Below are 21,449 nucleotides of genomic sequence, written 5' to 3'. Positions count from 1 at the left end.
TCCACATGGGACAGGTGAATGGCTTCTCCCCAGTGTGGACGCGGAAGCTGAGCAGCAGGTGATCCGACTGGGTGTAGCCCTTCCCGTACACGGAGCAGGAAAACGGTTTCTCCCCGGTGTGGATCCGCTGGTGCGGCAGCAGGTGGTGTGACTGAGTGAAGCCCTGCCCACACACGGGGCAGATGAACGGGTTCTTGCTGGTGTGGACACACTGGTGGGCCAGGAGGTGGTGTAATTGAGTGAAGCCTTTCCTGCACTGAGTGCAGGTGAACAGCCGCTGCCCCGTATGAAAACGCCGATGAAGCTCCAGCGCAGATAGCGAGGGGAAACCATTCCCACACTCTCCACATTTCCACGGTTTCTCCATAGTGCAGGTGCCCTCGTCTCTCTCAGACCTTAACAATCAGTTGAAAACTCGCTCAAGCTTACAGCATGTGTGTGGTGTTACTGGTGAACCCGCTGATAATTGGAGGACTCTCATTCAGACTGTGAAGCTTGTTCCAGTCACTACTCTGGTGTGTGGGTACGTGAGACTCTGAGTTTCCTGTCACACTGACGTCTAAAACCTAACTAAGCAGACAGACCTTCCCCCCTTTGTTTTCAAGGCCGTCAATATCCACGTCCTCGTGAATCAAGTGACTGTCAGACTTTGATGTGATGTTTGGTCTGAGATTTCTGCCGCCAAATTCTTCTCTTGTAATATTCCTGTGAAGTGATTGCAAAGGTCATCACAGTCAGTCCATGATAGAAAATCTGAACGTAATTCTAGTTACTGTGGAACATTCTTTCCTCTCAATCCCAAAGATCTTTGTGTAGATCTATATGTAACTGTAAACCAACAGGGTTATGGGGCAGACTGCATACCTCCACGAAGAGTTCATATGGACTCAAGTTGCTGAATGGACCTCTGCAGTGCAGTATTGACCCTCTTACTGAAGGTCAACAATATGATGCAGTAAGATATTACAAGCCCAGAAACAACTGCAAATCAGACAAGGTCTTTTCAGAAGTTGGACCATGAACTTCTGAAGCTGCTGCTGCTCTTCCTCTCTCTCTGAATGAAGATTGATCTTCACCCAGATTGCAACTTCCTTCCTCTGTCCAAATAGTAGTGAACACAGCCCTTTTTTTGAAGGATGGCATGTTTCCTGATCATCACAATGAAAGGGGTGTCTTCCCCCTGATATGCAAAGAGACGGTGAGTCAGGGGAGGGCAGGGTCACGTCTTATGTTGTTGTGTTGAATCTGTGACAGCTGCAACAATTCACCCCAACTCCTGTACTCAGTGCTCTGACTGATGAAAGCAAGCATGCCGAAAGTCTTCTTCACCGCCCTGTCTACCCATGATTCCACTTTCTCGGAGCTATGAACCTGCACCCCTACATCTCTTGGTTTGAAAGACTGCATTTGAACAGATTTGGTGCTTGTTGGTATGTGTGCTTATCTCGACTCTAATTCGGTATTTTATACTGAATGCCATGACTGATGAAGGCCAGTGTGCCAAAAAATTTCTACCTGTGACTCCATTTTCAGAGAACTGTGAACCTGTACTCCAAGATCCCTCTGTTCCACTACACTCCTTAAGGTCCTGCCATTCACCATGAAATTCCTACCTTGATTTGACTATACAAAATGTAAGACCTCACACTTATCTATATTAAACTCCATTTGCCATTAACCTTCAACCTATGCCCTCTAATTTGGGACTCCCCCACCCCAAGAGAAAAGACCTTGCCTATTTACCCTACCCATGCCCCTCATGATTTTATAAATGTCTATAATGTCACTCCTCAGCCTCCAAAGCCCCAGGAAAAATAGCCCCAGTCTATTCAGCCTCTTCCTGTAGCTCAAACCCTCCAACCCTGGCAGCATCCTTGTAAATGTTTTCTCAACCCTTTCAAGTTTCACAACACCCTTCCTGTAGCAGAAAGCACAGAATTGCATGCAGTATTGCAACAATGATGGAACCAATGTCCTCTCTGAAGAGGATTTTAAAACAATATTTATAACTACAAGCAAATCAAGTTAGTTGGGCATGACCTTCCCATAGCAGTTTGTTTTGGTTGTCCTTCATTAACCTATGCTTTATAATATGTATGAAAATATTTTGAGGGATGGGATTGTCTGAAATTGCCAGTTGTATCCTTTTCCTCATTACTATTTACTATTCAATTCAGCCCATTGAGTTGACTCTGCCATTTATTCAGATCACGATTATTCTGGCAAACATTTACTCCACTTTCCTGCCATTGTCCCATAATCCTCAATTCACTTACTGATTTAAAAAAAACAACTATCTCAGCCTTGAATGCAAATAACAACCCAGGCTCAACAGCACTCTGTCGTATCAAGTTCCACAGATTTGCTGCCCTCAGGAGAAATCCCTATCTGTCCTAAAAATGCAATCTCTTGTTTGGAGGTTATTTCCTCTGGTCCCAGATTCACCCACTTTTCCACATCTAGCCTGTCAAGTCTCCTCAGAATCTTGTACGTGACAATAAGGTTATCTCCAATTCTTCTAACTTCTAATAAGCACAGGCCCAACCTATTCAGTTCTCCTCATAAGACATTCTTTCCATACCTGATATCATCATGGTCAACTTTCTCTGGAGTGCCTCCAATGCCAATATATCCTTCCTCAGGTAAAGGGCCCAAAACTGTTCACAGTATTCAGTTGTGGCCTGACGAAGGCCTTAAATAGGTTCACTATAACCTTCCTACATTTATACTCTATTGAAAAGGCCAACCTCCCATTTGCTTCCCTATTACTCACTGAAATTGGATGAAGACATTCGTGGACGTGATTCCAAATTCCTCTGTTCTAAACTTTTCTCCATTTAATATTCAGTTCTTCACCTCCTGACAAACTGCATTACCTCATTTTCCCATCTGCCAACCTTTCGCTCATTTGCTTAACCTGTCTTTATCCCTCTCCAGATATCTAATGTCATCCTCACCACCTGCTTTCATATCAACTATCTTTTCTGCAAACTTAGCAATAGTACGTTCACTTTACTTATCCAAGTAATTCATACATATATATTGCAAATAATGTTGGCCCCAGCGCTGATCCCTGTGGTAAGCCACTAGTTACAAGTTGCCATCCTGATCATGCTCCTTATCACAACTATGGTAGTTAGCCAATCCTCTACCCATGCTAACATACAGTCTCCAACACCCTGGGCTCTTTGATTATTTCATGAGATGTGAATATCATTGACTGTGCCAATAACTCTTCCCAAATTGTCCTTGAAAATGTGGTGTTGAGCTGCCTCTTAAATTGCTTCACAAATATGACGTGGACTACCACAATGTTTAGGAGTGAGTTCCAGCATTTTGGTCAATAACAGAAGTAATGCGATATATTCCGCAGTCGGAATGCTGTGCTCACACTTGTTTGTTCTTGGTGGTTGAGGTCATGGCTTGGAAGGTGGTTTTGAAGAACCACCACTCATGCAACCAAGCCAGACTGATAGATTGTGGCCCCAGACTCTGCCACTTTGACTTTCCTCATCAATCACGCAGGGCTCTTTGCTTACTATTTCACGAGATGTGAATATCATTGGCTGTGCCGACAACTCTTCCCAAACTGACCTTGAAAAGTGTGCTGAGCTGCCTCTTAAATTGCTTCACAAATATGATGTGGATTGCAACAATGTTCAGGAGTGAGTTCCAGCATTTTGGTCAATAACAAAGAAATAATACAATATATCTTGCACTCAGAATCCTGTGTTCACACTTGTTTGTTCTTGGCAGTTGAGGTCATGGCATGGAGCGTGCTATTGAAGAACCACCACTCATGCAATCAAGTCAGACTGATAGATTGTGGCCCCAGACTCTGCCATTTGATTTTCCTCATCAATCTACATTCTTTCCAGCCATGTTTCAGTCTCAAACTGCCACGCATTGCCTTCCAATACGGCTTAAAGGTAGGAATACACAAGATAATCAATCGTATTTTGGGTTGTATAAATCTTAGCCTGCCAGAATTATTTTCTCAGACTTTAATTAAACTTTAGTTACACTTTAGTTGACTGCTTGAAATGGTTTGTTAGTCAGACTTGAATCATCATGCTCAAAGGAGACAATGCCAATAATATCATTAAACTCCTCTTTTTGTTAAAAAAGGACAAGCTCTTGATTTATTTTTACAACTTACTGGTATTCACACCTGCACATTCAAGGTCAAACTCAGACATCATAAATGAAATTACACCATTAATTTTGTTTTACAACAATCCAACAGATTAATTAATAATACACAGTGAATACCAAGGCTGATTAATGTGAAATTAAATTTGACCGAAAGAATGTAAAATCAAGATGTGAGATAACAAATGGGGGAAGGGCAGAAGGTAAGAAATGCAGCATCACAGAAGATGCTCCTCCAGGGAGTGTATTTTACCAACTACAACTGCTCAATATAAACAAACACTCTGACATGATCCTCCGGTTTTAATGTAAACCATAGCCCCATACAGTAGGTACCATTTAAATAAGTTTATAGATACAAGCCTTGAGCAAATCCAGCCTCCAGCCGGACCCCCCGCTTCTTGGAGCTCGGACCTTCCTCCAGCTCCGGGGGGGTTGTTGAGCTCCTGGGCTCCGGCCGCCGCCGAAGAAGCCGCGGGCGCCGGCTCTCTCTCCTCCACCGCCGACATTTTTAATTTGTTTTCTCGTTCACCCGGTAACCGTCACCTCCCCCTTCCCGGGCCCCGGAAATTATACAAAAATAAACAATAAACCCCACCGGGGACTGTCTCCTTTACTTCACAACTTTTGTTTGAAAAGTTCCGACTTTAATTTGAAATGTATTTTAAAGGTATTTTCTGAGGTAAACGATGCCTGTCTGCCCCCCTCCCTCCGTCAGAAACCGCCCGCTGAGTCGATGAGAAAACCGCAGCCTCGCGCCGCCATCTTTGTTTTTCTTCTTCTTTCCGTCTCCTCCTTCTGTGACGCGCGTCGTCCACGCCCCGCCCAATCAGAACGCACTTTACACCAACTGACCAATGGCGACCGGCGCAGGTTGTCACTGCCAGAGTTTGTGTCCAATTGCCAATTCGGGATAATAAAGGGAGGAGCCACAATTTTTTTTATGTGACTGCACATCTCATTCCTTTTGCCTGTCTCTTCCACAGGGGAGGGGGAATCCCAAACTAGAGGGTACAGGTTTAGGGTGAGAGGGGAAAAATTTAAAATGAACCCAAGGATTAAAAAAAAGTGTGAAAGTTAATTCGCCTCAAGAAAAGCCCCTCTCTTACGACCTGAACAAAATAGATTGTTCACAGCCTATTACTCACTAAACAAGAAGGATGTTGTGAAACTTAAAAGAGTTCAGAAATTATTTAGAAGAATGTTGCTAGGGTTGGAGGGTTTGAGCGACAGGGAGAGGCTGAATTGGCTGGGGCTATTTTCCCTGGAGCATTGGAGGCTGAGGGGTGACCTTATGGAGGTTTATAAGATCTTGACAGATATGGATATGAGAAAAAGATAAGGTTTTCACTGGGGCGGGGGAGTCCAGTACAAGAGGGCATTAGTTTTTGGGTGAGAGGGGAAAGATTTAAAACGACACCAAGGGGCACCTTTTTCACATTTAGGTTGGTGTGTGAACTGAATGAGCTGCCAGGAAAAATGGTGGAGGCTGGTACAAATACAACATTTAAAAGGCATCTGGATAGGTACATAAATAGGAAGTTTTAGAAGGATATGGACAAAGTGCTGGCAAATGGGACAAGATTAATTTAGGCTATCTGGTTGGCATATACCGAAGGATCGTTTTTGTGCTCTACAACTCAATGGTTCTATTTCCACAGAGCCAGAACCAATTTCAAAAGGCTAGCAATAGGCCATTCGCCCCTTACACACTGTCCTCAACTGTGGCCTAACTGAGCATATTTCAATTCTCAGTGCTATGTAATGAGCCAGACTTTATTAAAAATCTTAAAGCAAAGGAACACTTAGGAGGCAGCGATTATAATAGGGTAGAGATCAGTGTGCAGTTTAAAAAAGGGAAGACAAAATTAGATGTAATGGTGTTACAGTTAAATGAAGGGCAATAAGAGAGGAATTGACAAAAATTGACTGGAAGCAGAGCCTAGTGGGGAAGACAGTAGAGCAACAATAGCAGGAATTTCTGGGTGTAATTGAGGACACAGTACAGAGGTTCATTCCCCCAAAAAAGAAAGATTATTGGGCGGGGTGGGGGGGAAAGAAGACTGCCATAGCTGACAAAGGAAGTCATGAAATGTATCAACAAAAAAGAGAGCCGAGAAAGTGGCCAGACCACTGGGAAATCAGAAGCTTGGGAAAACAACAAAAACAAACAGAAGATAACAAAGAGAGAAATAAGGAAGGAGAGGATCAAATATGAAGGTAAGTGGACCAGTAATGTTAGAAATGATAGTAAAAGTTTTTTGCAATACATAAACAAACGAGCGGCAAAAGTAGAAATTGGGCTGCCCCAAATTGATGCAGGAAGGCTAGTGATGGGAGATAATAAATAACTGAAGAACCTAATAAATACTGTGTGTCAGTTTTCACAATGGAAGACATGAGTAATATCCTAACACTTAAGGAGAGTTAAGGGGCAGAGTTGAGTATGGTAGCCGTTACAAAAAAGAAAGTGCGAGAAAAGCTAAAAGGTCTAAAAATTGAGAAATCTCCTAGCCCTGATGGCTACAGCCTAGCGTTCTGAGGGAGGTGGTTGAAGAATTAGCAGAGATGTTGGTTGTAATCTTTCAAAAATCACTGCAGTCAGGGAAAGTCCCAGATGATTGGAAAATCACTGTCGTAAGTCCTTTGTTCAAGAAAGGATCAAGACAAAAGCTGGAAAATTATACGCCGATTAGCCTAACCGCAGTTGTAGATAAAATTCTAAAATCTATCATTAAGGATGAGATTTCTAAATTCTTGGAAGTGCATGGTTGGATTAAAATAAGTCAGCATGGATTTAGTAAGGGGAGGTCGTGCCTGACAAACTTGAAGAGTTAACAAGTAGGTTAGACTTGGGAAACCCAGAGGATGTCATCTACCTAGATTTCCAAAAGGCCTTTGGTAAGGTGCCTCATAGGAGGCTGCTGAGAAAAGTGAGGGTCCATGGTATTGGAGTTGAGCTACTGGCATGGATTGAAGATAGGCTGCCTGAGAGAAGGCAGAGAGTTGGGATAAAAGGTTCTTTTTCGGAATGGCAGCTGGTGACAAGTGGTGTCCCTCAGGGCTCAGTGTTGGGGCTGCAGATGTTCACTTTATATATTAATGATCTGGATAAAGGGACTGGGGGCATTCCTACGAAGTTTGCTGATGATACAAAGTTAGGCAGACAGGCAGGTAGTTCTGAGAAGGTGGGGAGGCTGCAGAAAGATTTGGACAGTTTAGGAGTGTGGTCCAGGACATGGCTGATGAAATTCAATGTAAGCAAATGTGAGGTCTTGCACTTTGGAAAAAAGAATACAGGCATGGACTATTTTCTAAACAGTGAGAAAATTCATAAAGCCAAAGTACAAAAGGGATCTGGGACTGGTGGTCCAGGATTCTCTAAAGTCTGACTTGCAGGTTGAGTCTGTGCTTAAGAAAGCAAATATAATGACGTTATTTATCTCAGAGTTGGAATGTAAAAGCAGCAATGTGCTGCTGAAACTTTATAAAGCTCTGGTTAGGCCCCATTTAGAATACTGTGTCCAATTTTGGGCCCCACACCTCAGTAAGGACATAGTGGCACTGGAGCATGTCCAGCGGAGATTCACACGATGATTGCTGGTATCATAGGCCTAACAGACAATGAACAGCTGAGGATCCTGGAATTATATTCATTAGAATTTAGAAGGTTGAGGGCAGATCTAATAGAAACTTACAAGATAGTGCATGGCTTAAAGAGTGTGGATGCTGGTAAGATTTTTTCCATTAGGCAGGGAGACTAGGACCCATGGGCACAGCCTGATAATTAGAGGGGGTCAGTTTAGAATGGAAATGAGGAGACATTTCTTCAGCCAGAGAGTGGTGGGCCTGTGGATTTCATTGGCATGGAGCGCAGTGGAGACCGGGACATTAAATGTCTTCAAGGCAGAGATTGATAAATTCTTGGTATCGCAAGGAATTAAGACCTATGTGGAGAGAATGGGTAAGTGGAGTTGAAATGCCCGTCAGCCATGATTAAACGGCAGAGTGGACTTATGACCTTACTTCCACTCCAATGTCTTATGGTCCGAAGGAAGAGCTCTTTGCTATTCACTTTACCTCCATTTCTAATGATTTTATAAATCTTAGTAAGGTCACCCCTCAACCCCCTACACTCCAATGAAGACAGTCCCAACCTTTCCTTATAACTCAAACCCTCCAGTCCTGGCAACATCCTGGTAAATCTTTATGGAACCCTCTCTAATAGTATTCTTCCTGTCACAGAGCCACCAAAACTGTACTCAGTACCCAGAAAGTGGCCTCACCAACATCCTGTACAACCTCAACGTGATGTCCCAACTTCTACACTCAATGGGGTGGACAGTGAAGGCAATGGTGCAAAATGCCTTCTCTTCCACCTGTCTAGCAGTGATGCAACTTTCAAAGAACTATATACCTGAACCCCCTAACCACTTCCCCCACCCACCCTGCCAAAGTGTCTCTGTTCTACAACACAACCCAGGGACCTACCATTAACTGTACATAGCAATGCTGAAAATTCCTGCATTCTTCGCCTGAAGCCCACTGAAGATGTTACCCAGTAGGTAACGAAACGTCTGGAAATGAACCTTGCAGCTCAGCAAGCAAACGTACATCCAAAACCTCAACCTGAGCTACAAATCTTCTCAAAACTCACTATGTCCAGTCCTTCCTTGTTTCGCAAAATGCAACTTCTCACTTTTATTCATACTTCTCCCCTCTCCCATAGACACACACACACACACGCCCCACAACACATTTACAGGCTTAAACACCATCACACTCACCTCACTCTTACGCACGCACTCACACACAAACTCGTATATACACCGACACACACACACACAAACTCTATGGAGTGAATTTGTATTGGCCGAATTATATTTGCAGATACTTTCAATTTTGCTCAAAAAGCACACGATCTGCAGGCAGTCAATCCATGCAATATTTTATAAATTCCTACCTTGGAAATAGAACCTGTCTGATTCAAGATTGGAATACTGACAGACTCGAACCTCACATCTTTAATGCATTGTGTGAGCTGAGATGTCACTTTTTTTTAATAAAACATTAAGTCATCTCAAGAACGTGACTTTAAAGATGTTCTGGGATTTACATATTAATGAACTAAAACCTGCAACCCATTCTAAAAGATGAAAGACATAACAACAATCTAGCTTTGTTCAATAGATCCTATCAGTCGCATGACACTGTGATCTTTTGCTATACAATCGGTGTATTATTCCCCGGCTAACAGCTACCCGATGAAGGAGCAGCACTCTGAAAGCTAGTGCTTCCAAATAAACGTGTTGGAGTATAACCTGGTGTTGTGTGATTTTTAACTTTATCTACCCCAGTCCAACACCGGCACCTCCACACCGTTTCCAGTGAACCCAGCCCACATCTCCCGCTGCTGCCAGTAAACTATACAATGCTGATGAAACGGTGCAGTACCTGCACTTCTGAAAAATTTACAACTTCTAACGATACTAGCTACTCATTCACTGCTCCATCTGATACATGACATTGGAAACTTAGTGCAGGAAGCTGAAATGAAATGAGTAGCTTTAAAACAAAAACATCTTGGAGCACAAAGCCTTCAATGAGAGTCTGAGCCCGGCGATAAGTTCAGGTAACCTTTATTGTGACCCAACGTTGTTACAGCTTCAGATCCCCCCCCAGCAAAAAGGTGTAGAAAAAGTCGCTGCTTTTTAAATAGCTTAAGGTCAAAGAGTGCACCCCCACCCCACACCACCTCACCTTCTTTACTATGGTCAGCACCGAGTTGTCAGTTTGTAATTGGATCCTTGGTACAGCCTTAACTGTAGGAAGTATTGCCCCACTCAGCAATTTCAACCCATACCCTGTAAACAATTAAGTCTTTCCCCACTCAATGACCGATGGCAGTGGTGGGCAATGAAGAGTCAACCATGCTGTTGTGGGTCTGGAGTTATGAGTAGGGTAAAGGATGCAGCTGGGACGACCGAGTGAATCCTTCCCCACATTAGCAGTTTCTTTCCCTAAAAAGGGATGTGAGTGAATCAGATGGGTGATGTCCCCCAAACATTCATTTCTTCATTAGGTTCTGAACTCCAGATTTCTGACCGAAAGCCAATTCCACCATCTGCCATGGCAGGATTCAAACCTGGGATTCCCCGGAACTGGGTTGATAGTCCAGTCAATAAGGCAATTGGCTATCCCTTCTTTAATCCCCCTGCGATGGCACATGAACTCGCTGGTGCCTCCGCAGATGAGAAGCGCGGGTAAAGCCCTTCTCACTGCCTCTCCCCAGTGTGCACCTGCCGGTAGGCCAGCAGGATTGAGGAATTGCTGAAGGCCTTCCCACACTCATTGCAGAAGAACGGCCTCTCTCCAGTGTGCCCCTGCCTGTGGGCCAGCAGGGTGGAGGCCTGGGTAAAGCCCTTCCCACACTCGGGGCAGCTGAAGGGCCTCTCCCGTGTGGACCCGCTGGTGCCTCACCAGGTCGGAGGAATTGCTGAAGGCCTTTCCGCACTTGGGGCAGATGAATGGCCTCTCCCCAGTATGACTGCGCTGATGAGTCTCCAGGATAGAAGGGACACGGAAGCCTTTTCCGCAGTCGCCACACTTCCACGGTTTCTGCACGGGGCGGGATCCATTGGGTTTCTCCATGGCCGAAGCTTCAGCTGCACACAAACACATGTACAGCCCCTCCCTGCCGTGAATTCCTCTTTCTAGGCTGTATAACTGCTTCAGGTTCCACAATCAGTCCGCTGCAACAGTAGGGTCTCTCATCCAGTCCCATTGATGCTGAAGACGTGCTCCAACAGGAACCAAAAGGCTTTGCTCCTTCTCAGAGAATCACAGTCAAAAATTGTTGCAGTCCTGATGGATTGAGTGACTGTCGGACATTGACGTCGAAGTGAGGACTGCAGAAGCTGGAGAGTCAGAGTTGAACAGTGCGGCGCTGGAAAATTACAACAGGTCCGGCAGCATCCGAGGAGCAGGAAAGTTGATGTTTCAGGCATCAGGCATCAGCCCTTCATCTGTTGATTTTGAAACTTCCGTCTTCAGATCATCAAATGCTTTGTAAAAAGAGATGACAAAAGTCATGATTGTCAGTGCAAGGTAGAAATTCAGAACAAGCAATTCTACTTTCTGCAGAACATTCTTTTCTTTTGTTATTCCACGCTGAATATGGAAAGCACCATCCCACTCTCTCTCCCCCTCTGTTCTCACACCGCTCTAACTAATTCTCCTGAAGGTGTTGATTCAGGATCTTACAGGGGCAGAACAGCAAAAACTTCAAGACTGACATCTCTCTGAATTTTGGATAACTCCCCTGCTGAGAGTGAGCAGGTCTGATTTTGGGAAGCTCCAAAAATAGTGTCAGTTCAGGGTGAACCTGCAATGCAAGTTCTTGAGGAACAACCAGACATGAAGTGGTTAACATCCCTGGAAAGGAGAGAGCAAAATAAGACATCAAAGGCATTAAAACCGACACCAGAGAGAAACTGAACATACAGATGTGGCAAGCCAGAGTCAGAGATAGACAGCATGGAAACAGTCCAACTCGTCGATACCAACCAAATATTCTAAATTAATCTAGACCCATTTGCCAGCATTTGGCCCACAACCCTCTAAACCCTTCCATTTTATATTTTCATCCAGATGCCTTTCAAATGTCATAATTGTACACCCATTTCCTCTGGCAGCTCATTCCTTACACGCGCCAGTCTCTTAATGACAGAGTGAATTTAGCACAGTGAATCCATCTTACCCATAGTGCCCAGGGGTGTGTAGGTTAAGTTAGCACAGCCAATCCACCCTAACCTGCACATCCCTTGACAATATGGGTAACAGAACACTGCAAATCCACCTAAACCCATCCAAAACAGAACACTATGGGTCATTGAACATGGCGAATCCACCCCAACATGGACAAAGTTACATATACCACAATACCAGGTTACAGTCCAAGTTTATTTCAAAGCACTGGCTTTCGGAGTGCTGCAACTTATTCAGTTGGTTGTGGAGTACATGATCATAAGACACAGAATTTATGGAAAAACATTACAGTGTCCTGCCACTGAAATGATATACTGAACGAACCTGGATTGTTAAGTCTTTCATCTTTTAGAATGGGTTGCAGGTATCAATAATATGCAAGTCCCAGAACCTCCTGTCAGGCTCCTTCTCGAGATAACGTAAGGTTTTATAAGAAAAGGTGACATCTCAGCTCAGATAATGCATGAAAGGAGTGAGGTCAGAGTCTGTCTGTATCCCAATCTTGAGTCAGACCACTTCGATTTGCAAAGTGGAATTTACAAAATATTACATGTATTGGCTGCCTGCATTGACTGCCAGCACATTGTGCATTTAGGGTTATACAGTCATAGATGGACAGCATGGAAACAGACCCTTTAGTCCAACTCATCCATGACGGCCAGATATCCCAACCCAATCAAGTCCCACCTGCCAGCAACTTGCCCATATCCCTCCAAATTCTTCCTATTCATATGGCCATCCAGACTAGCCTCCACCACTTCCTCTGGCGGCTCATTCCATACACATACCACCCCCTGAGTGAAGAAGTTGCCTCTTTAGGTCCCTTTCACACTAAACCTATACCCTCTAGTTCTGGACTCCCCCACCCCAGGGGAAAGACTTTGTCCATTTATCCTTTCCAAGCCCCTCATGATTTTATAAATCTCTGTAAGATCACCCCTTAGCCTCTGACGCTCCAGGGAAAACAGCCCTAGCCTATTTAACCTCTCCCTATAGCTCAAATCTTCCAATCCTAGCAACATCCTTGTACATATTTTCTGAACCCTTTCAAGTTTCACAACATCTTTCCGACAGGAAGGAGACCAGAACTGCATGTAATATTCCAACAGTGGCCTAACCAATATCCTGTGCATCCGCAACATGACCTCCAAATTCCTGTACTCAATACTCTGACTATTAAAAGGAAAGCAGACCAAATGCCTTCTTCACTATCCAATCACTATCCTTTTCTTCACTACCTGCGACTCCACTTTCAAGGAGCTATGAAACTGCACTCCAAGACCTCTTTGTTCAGCAACACTTTCTAGGACCTTACCATTAAGTGTATAACTACTGCTAAGATTTGCTTTCCTAAAATGCAGCTCCTCACATTTATCTGAATTGAACTCCATCTGCCACTTCTCAGCCCATTGGCCCATCTGATCAAGATCTCGTTCTAATCTGAGGTAACCTTCTTCGCTGTCCACTACACCTCCAATTTTAGTGTCATCAGCAAACGTATAGCTATACCTCTTATGCTCACATCCAAATCATTTATATAAAATGATGAAAAGTAGTGGAACCAGCACAGATCCTTGTGGCACTCCACTGGTCACAGGCCTCCTGTCTGTAAAACAACCCTCCACCACCACCTTCTACCTTTGCGCCAGTTCTGTATCCAAATGGCAAGTTCTCCCTGTATTCCATGAGATCTAACCTTGCTCACCAGTCTCCCATGGGGAACCTTTACTGGATTAGTGGTGCTGGAAGAGCACAGCTGTTCAGGCAGCATCCAACAAGCAGCGAAATCGACGTTTCGGGCAAAAGCCCTTCATCAGGAATAAAGGCAGTGAGCCTGAAGCATGGAGAGATAAGCTAGAGGAGGGTGGGGGTGGGGAGAGAGTAGCATAGAGTACAATGGGTGAGTGGGGGAGGAGATGAAGGTGATAGGTCAAGGAGGAGAGGGTGGAGTGGATAGGTGGAAAAGAAGATAGGCAGGTCGGACAAGTCAAGGAGACAGTAACTGAGCTGGAAGTTTGAAACTAGGATGAGGTGGGGGAAGGGGAAATGAGGAAGCTGTTGAAGTCCACATTGATGCCCTGGGGTTGAAGTGTTCCGAGGCGGAAGATGAGGCGTTCTTCCTCCAGGCGTCTGGTGGTGAGGGAGCAGCGGTGAAGGAGGCCCAGGACCTCCATGTTCTTGGCAGAGTGGGAGGGGGAGTTGAAATGTTGGGCCACGGGGCGGTTTGGTTGATTGGTGCGGGTGTCTCGGAGATGTTCCCTAAAGCGCTCTGCTAGGAGGCGCCCAGTCTCCCCAATGTAGAGGAGACCACATCGGGAGCAACGGATACAATAAATGATATTGGTGGATGTGCAGGTGAAACTTTGATGGATGTGGAAGGCTCCTTTAGGGCCTTGGATAGAGGTGAAGGAGGAGGTGTGGGCACAGGTTTTACAGTTCCTGCGGTGGCAAGGGAAAGTGCCAGAATGGGAGGGTGGGTCGTAGTGGGGTGTGGACCTGACCAGGTAGTCACGGAGGGAACGGTCTTTGCGGAAGGCGGAAAGGGGTGGGGAGGGAAATATATCCCTGGTGGTGGGGTCTTTTTGGAGGTGGCGGAAATGTCGGTGGATGATTTGGTTGATGCGAAGGTTTGTAGGGTGGAAGGTGAGCACCAGGGGCGTTCTGTCCTTGTTACGGTTGGAGGGGTGGGGTCTGAGGGCGGAGGTGCGGGATGTGGACGAGATACGTTGGAGGGCATCTTTAACCACATGGGAAGGGAAATTGCGGTCTCTAAAGAAGGAGGCCATCTGGTGTGTCCTATGGTGGAACTGGTCCTCCTGGGAGCAGATACGGCGGAGGCGGAGAAATTGGCAATACGGGATGGCATTTTTGCAAGAGATAGGGTGGGAAGAGGTGTAATCCAGGTAGCTATGGGAGTCAGTGGGTTTGTAAAAAATGTCAGTGTCAAGTCAGTCGTCACTAATGGAGATGGAGAGGTCCAGGAAGGGGAGCGAGGTGTCAGAGATAGTCCAGGTAAATTTAAGGTCAGGGTGGAATGTGTTGGTGAAGTTGATGAATTGCTCAACCGATGGGGAACCTTGTTGAACACCTTACTGAAGTCCATATAGATCACATCTATTCTCTGCCCTCATCAGTTCCCTTCGTTAGTTCTTCAAAAAAACTCATTCAAGTTTGTGAGACATGATTTCCCAAACGTAAAGCCATGTTGACTATCCCTAATCAGTCCTTGCCTTTCCAATATATGTACATCTTGTCCCTCAGTTTGATTCCCTCCAACAACACCGACGTCTGGCTCACTGGTCTATAGTTCCGTGGCTTGTCTTTACCACCTTTCTTTAACAGTGGCACAACGTTAATCAACCCCCAGTCTTCCGACACCTCACCTGTGACTATCAATGATACAAATATCTCAGCAAGAGGCCCAACAATCACTTCTTTAGATTCCCACAGAGTTCTAGGGTACACTTGATCAGGTCCTGGGGACTTATCCACTTTTATTCATTTCAAGACATCCAGCACTTGCTCCTCTGTAATATGGACATTTTTCAAGATGTCACCATCTATTTCCCTACATTCTATGTCTTCCATGTCCTTTTCCACAGTAAATGCTGATGCAAAATACCCGTGTAGTATCTCCCCCATCTCCAGCGGACCCACACAAAGGCCACCTTGCTGATCTTTGAGGGGCCCTATTCTCTCCCTACTTATTCTTTTGTCCTTAATGTATTTGTAAAAACCCTTTGGATTCTCCTTAACTCTAGTTGCCAAAGCTATCTCATGTCCCCTGTTTTCCACTCCTGATTTCTCTCTTAAGTATACTCCTACTGCCTTTATACTGTAAGGCTTCATTCGATCTATCCTGTCTATACCTGACATATGCTTCCTTCATTTTCTTAACCAAACCCACAATTTCTCCAGTCATCCAGCATTCCCTATACCTACCAGCCTTTCCTTTCACCCTAAGAAGAATATACTTTCTCTGGACTCTAGTTATCACAGTCCTGAAGGCTTCCCATTTTCCAGCGACCCTTTACCTGCAAACATTTGCGCACAATCAGCTTTTGAAACCTCTTGCCTAATACCGTCACATTTGTCCTTCCTCCAATTTAGAATTTTTGTGCAAACTAGAATGTATCTGCAAATGTAATGCTGCAAATTCAAATTCATCCCCATGGAGAGTGTGGTTCTATGTGTGTAATAGAGAAACCCTGTTTCCATGCTGTATATCTATATGTCTATTTGGTAACAGATGCTTTATTTCTGTTGGTGCAAGTATGGTTGTAAATCATAGCTGGATATTAATAGTTAGATGTAAGGGAGAGAGAATTCCTCAGGTAGAGCACTCTCAGAGTCCTGGGAGACCCCTACTTCAGATTTACTTGGACTAGTTGACAGTCTAGGAGATTATGGATTGGGTCTCGATTGACTAAATGTTTTACTTTTCCCGAACGCGTAAAAGGGGGTGTTAAAGCTTCAGCAGAAATCCAGCAGAGCTGAGAACAGACCAACATCTTACTCTGTGGGAACAGGGAGATCAACAGAGGACAGAGAAATCCGGACCTGAAATCCAAGCTGACACCAGACTACCCTGTGATCAGTGCTTTGATGAGCAGTACCAACCCTCTACCTTTACTGAGCTTCCCATTTGACTACCCCCTCGATATTCAGGATCCAGTCCTTGCCATCCTGAAGCCATGTCCCTGTAAGGAGTCTCAGATCATAATTATTCTCTTCAATGTGTTCAGTCAATTCATTCACTTCTGTTAAAATACAGCTCACATTCAGTTTTTAGTTTCAGTTTCTGTGATCTTCTGAATCCAGTTTTGATTGCTGGTATATTTACTCTCCTTGTCCCTTTCTATCATTCTCTGAGGTTCATTTCCACATCACGACATTGCTCACCAGCCTTGATTTGGATTGGCCAGGCTAAATTGCCCATCGTGTCCAGGGATGTGCAGGATAGTTGGCTTAGCCATGGGAAATGCAGGGTTCTAGGTTCATAGTAATAGAAGCAGGAGTCAGTCATTTGGCCCGTCCTGCCTGCTCTGCCATTCATTAAGATTATGGCTGATCTATCCATCATCTCAGCTCCTCCTGCCTGCAGTGTCCCAACTATCCTTAATTCCCCAATTATGCAGAAACCCATCTAATTGTATCTTGAATATACTTAACGAAGCTGCCTTCTCTGCTTCCTTGGGCAGAGACTGCCATAGTTTCACTATTCCCAGGAAAAGCAGTTCCTCCTCATCTCTGTCCTAAATCTACTTCCCCTAATCTTGGGGCCTCGTCTCACCTACCAGCAGAAATGACTGGATAGGTTAGGGTTTCATCCCCACAGTGCAATGAATTCCCACTTTCCACCAAATCCCAGATGTACTCATTCACTCAGTTGTTGTCTCACAAATGAAAGATTTCATTGTAACTTCTTCTGCTCTGAGTAAGGACAAAACATTTTTGAAAGCTGCTCTGAAAGTCCAGTCTTCACAACAACACTTTTACTTTCACTGAAGATGATTAACGTCATAGAGCATAGAAACAGACCCTTTGGCCCAACTCATCCGTGCCAACTATATTTCACAAACTAATCTAGTCCCATTTGCCAGCGTTTGACTCATCCCTCTAAACCCTTCCTATTCAAGTACCCATCCAGTGGCTTTTAAATGTTGTCATTGTACCAGCCTCCCCACTTCCTCTGGCAGTTCGTTCCATACACGTTCCACCCTCTGTCTGAAAATACGTTGCCCCTCAGGTCCCTTTCCCTACTCACCTTAAACTTCTGCTCCTTTAGTTCTGGACTCCCCTACCATGGAGAAAAGACCTTGGGTATTCAGCCTATCCATGCCCCTTATAAACTTCTTTAAAGGTTACCACTCAGCCTCTGATGCTCCAAAGAAAATATCTCCCTGGCCTATTCTGCCTCTTCCTGCAGCTCAAACCCTCCAAATCTGGCAACAGCCTTCTAAATATTTTCTGACCCCCCCCTCAAAGTTTCATAACATCTTCCCTACATGACAGAGACCAGAATTGAATGCAGTATTCCAAAAGTGGCCTAACCAATGTCCTGTACAGCTGCAAACTGATCTCCCAGTTCCTATCCTGAATGCTCTGACCATAAAGGAAAGCATACCAAACACCTTGTTCACTATACTGTCTATGTAAGACTCAACCTTCAAGGAACTATGAACCTCCACTCCAAGGTCTCTTTGTTCTGCGACACTCCCCTTAACTGTGTCAGTCCTGCCTGGATTGCTGGACCAAAATGCAGCTCCTCACATTTCTCTGAATTAAACCCCATCTGCCACTCCTTGACCCATCCGATCAATTCTAATTTATGCTAAACTCTCTTTCCTCTCTTATTCCCTAGAAGCTGAAAATCTCTGTCCCACATACTCTCCCTCCATTCTCTCATTGCTGAACCTAATCCCTGCTGTACCTCATCCTGAAGGGTCTGATTCATGCTGATTAACAGGCCCACACTCAGGGGATCTCATGGAAACATACAGAATAATGACTGGCCTGGACAGAGTAGACTTTCAGAGGATGTTTCCATTGGTAGGAGAGACTAGGACCTGAGGGCACAGCCTTCGAGGAAAGGGAGGGCATTTTAGAACACAGATAAGGAGATACTTCTTCACTGAAAGAGTAGTGAATCTATGGAATTCATTCCTGCAGAAGGTTGTAGAGGCCAGGTCACTGAGGATATTTAAGACTGAGGTAGATAGGTTCCTGAGTATCACGGGGATGGAGAGTTCCAGGTAGAGCGCGGAAGAATGGGGTTGAGAAACCTATCAACCACAATTGAATGGTATGAACAGACCTGATGGGCTGAATGGACTAATTTCTGCTCCTATGTCTTATGTCTTGCTGTCGTGGCCACAGTGAGAGAATTGGGAGCAGGAGTTGGCTATTTGGTCTTTCGAGCCTGCACAAGCATTGAACAGATCATAACTGAATATGGATCTACTTACATCTAAGTGAATAGGCTGGAACTTTTTCACTGGAACAAAGGAGGTTGAGAGGTGACCTTATTGAGGTTTATAAAATCACGAGGGGCATAGATGAGGTCAATATCAGCTGTTGTTTCAAGAATAGGGAGCAATCTTTTTAAGGTGAGAAGAGAAAAATTTTAAAAAGACACAAGGAGCACATTTTTCGTTTAAGAGAGTTGAGTGTGTGTCAAATGAATGTCCAGAGGAAGTAATGAATGCAGGTACACTTAGAACATTTTTAAAAAATTTGAATAAGTGCACGAATAGAAAAGTTTCAGAAGGATATCAGCCAAACATTGGCAGGTGGGACTAGTTTAGTTTGTGAATATAGTCAGCATGGACTAGTTGGATTGAAGGGTCTGTTTCTGTGCTGTATGACTCTGTAACTGTTCTTTCCTGGTCTTAAAACTATTTTCTTGCCTTCCCCCAAAACCATCCATTTCTTTGTTCATCGAAGTCAAATGAACTCAGCCTTGAATACATTCAATGACCGGCCTAACTGCTGAAAGACATGCATACTTCTGAACTCAATTCCTCTTGCTAATATATCACTTGCTTTGCTCATTGCTTGCTGCACCTGTCTGACAACTGGCAGTAACTGGTTTCGAAGGACGCTAAGGCCCCTTTGTCCATCCACACATCGTTCCTGATGAAGAGCTTGTGCCCGAAACGTCGACTCTCCTCCTCAGTTGCTGCCTTACCTGCTGTGGTTTGCCAGCGCCACACTTTTCAACTCTGATCTCCAGCATCTCACTTTCGCCACATCTCAACTTATCACTCCATAAACGATGCACTCCTTTCTGCTTTTTTTTTGACATACATCAAAGGCTATACCTTCCATTGTGGCACTGCGTTTGCAAAGTGAGACACAGGCCTGGATCAACTTTTCCAGAGTCTGTCCCCTCCCTCGATTCACTCTTTCCTTTCAGTTGCTACAAATCAATAATTGAACCCCAGATTGAAAAGAAAGTGGAAAACGTGGTGACAAAAACATTATACTCACAAATTTTAGACAGAGGAAGGAATTTATAGTCTGGGGTGAGGTTTAATCTTCATTCAGTGACAAAAGAGCAGCATCAGCGGCTTCAGAGCTCACGATCCAACTTCCGCATTTCGACAACGGCCGACTCTGATTGGCAGGAGGACCAGACTCCTTCGGATCCTCCAAGGTTCTCCATTGGTCCATGGAAAGGAGCTCATGCGCCTTTTTCGCGGACACCCGGGAGTATGCGCAGTGCTTTGCTGACACCGGCAGGCATGCGCAGTGCTTACTGACACCGTGGAGCATGCTCATTATGCTCTGTCACGATTCTGGTGTTACTGACAAATTTTAAAGTTAAAAATCACAAAACTCCTGGTTATAGTCCAACAGACGTATTTGGAAGCACGGGTTTTTGGAGCGCTGCTCCTTTATCAGGTGGTTGTGGAGAATAACATGGTCACACAGAATTTATGATCTTCTGATCTTACACTCCACAACCGCCTGATGAAGGAGCAGTGCTCCGAAAGCTAAGTGTTTCTGAACAAGCCGGTTGGACTGTAACCTGGTGTTGTGTGATTTTTAACTTTGTACACCCCAGTCCAACACGGGCACCTGCAGATCATGACAAATTTTAAGTGTCCAAATGCGAATACGAGAGAAAAATGCCAACGCCATTTTTTTTTTGCCGAAATATTTTTTTTCCCCTGTGCCTCGAAGTTTTATTCCTTTTGCATTTTGTCTGGCTTCTCAACGTTCCTGCCTTTACCTCAGGGTAGAGGTATTCCAAAACTAGAGGGAATAGGTTTAGGGTGAGGAGGAAAGATTTGAAGAGATTCAAAAGACTCTGCATAGAACATTCACCCCATACAGGGCGAAAGTGACGACTGCAGATGCTGGAGATGAGGGTCGAGAGTGTGTGCTGGAAAAGCACAGCAGGTCAGGCAGCGTGCGAGGAGCAGGAGAATCGACGTTTCCGGCAAAACCCTTCATCAGAAAATAGCTATTTGAAATTGCAGAGCTGTAGCATAATCGAGTGTGTCTGGATGGGATGCTGTTGGGAAAGTTGGTGTGAATGACCTGTCGGGATGATATGATTCCACTGCCTAAGCCACGCGTATATTGAGAAATGATTGCCACAAGTCTGCTTGGGAGGAGTGGGTTCGTTCGTGGGACACTGATACCAGTTCTGGGAAGGTAGGATTGTGCAAACTCTCTTCACACTCTACCCCCCCCCACAACCCCCGTCCATTTTCTCCTCGCCCACTGCCCCATGCCCATTCCCTCTCCTCACATTGCACTCCCATTCTCTCCCCATAACCCTCTGAACCCCAGTCCTTCTCTATCACCCAACCTCTGTCCCCCTCTCCATTTCTCTCCGTTCTCCACCCCCACCAGCGCCCCACCCCGTCCTTTCTGGTGCCTCAGCCCTCTTTGATCGCTGTATCAAGCCCTTTTAAGGAGAGAGAGAGACTGGGTGGTGACGATTCTTCCTGGGAAACAGGGTGCGCGAGAAATGACTGATTTTTAAAATTGAGAATAGCTAAAATCATATATTCAGA

At 44.8% G+C, this 21,449-nt stretch overlaps 1 long non-coding RNA gene across 1 annotated transcript; it reads right to left on the bottom strand.

Moving 5' to 3' along the window:
* Positions 1 to 9,774: 9,774 nt before the first annotated feature.
* Positions 9,775 to 20,116, bottom strand: LOC140460986 (uncharacterized). The gene is made up of 2 exons (XR_011954432.1): positions 19,912 to 20,116; positions 9,775 to 11,216 (listed from the first exon to the last, which is right to left on the bottom strand). It is a non-coding gene; the product is annotated as an uncharacterized lncRNA (long non-coding RNA).
* Positions 20,117 to 21,449: the final 1,333 nt, after the last annotated feature.

The sequence above is a fragment of the Chiloscyllium punctatum genome, chromosome 36, assembly GCF_047496795.1.
Source record: "Chiloscyllium punctatum isolate Juve2018m chromosome 36, sChiPun1.3, whole genome shotgun sequence".
Taxonomy (NCBI): domain Eukaryota; kingdom Metazoa; phylum Chordata; class Chondrichthyes; order Orectolobiformes; family Hemiscylliidae; genus Chiloscyllium; species Chiloscyllium punctatum.
The sequence above is the reverse complement of the archived record's forward strand: the minus strand, read 5'-3'. Positions and strand labels throughout refer to the sequence as shown.